Source organism: Austrofundulus limnaeus, unplaced genomic scaffold (genome assembly GCF_001266775.1).
Source record: "Austrofundulus limnaeus strain Quisiro unplaced genomic scaffold, Austrofundulus_limnaeus-1.0 Scaffold1002, whole genome shotgun sequence".
NCBI classification, from domain to species: domain Eukaryota; kingdom Metazoa; phylum Chordata; class Actinopteri; order Cyprinodontiformes; family Rivulidae; genus Austrofundulus; species Austrofundulus limnaeus.
The window spans coordinates 136,111-136,476 of record NW_013953404.1 but is presented as its reverse complement, the minus strand read 5'-3'; positions in this window follow the sequence as shown (position 1 = coordinate 136,476).

Here is a 366-nt window from a genome sequence, read left to right as displayed (position 1 = left end):
TTAAACCTGCAGGATAGTGGTCCTCCAGGACCAGGACTGGATGTCTAAACTAGTCTTTTAAAAGCTCTGTGGGTTTTAAGTTCTACAGGAGTGTGTAGTGGAGTCCAACACATTGTGTGTATGTGTGTGGAGTGTGTGCACAGGAGTGTTTAAAAGGCATAGGTGTGGATTACAGAGGGACGGTCTCTACCACTATGAACGGTTACACCTGTCAGCGCTGGGACTCTCAGTCCCCTCAGACTCACGAATTCTACCCTTCAAAGTAAAAACTGCTAAACTTCATCATTTTTCATGACTTTAATACCTGAGAGTTCAATAAATGAAATCTCAGTCATGTCTGTTGATGCTTCCTGCAGGTACCCAAAC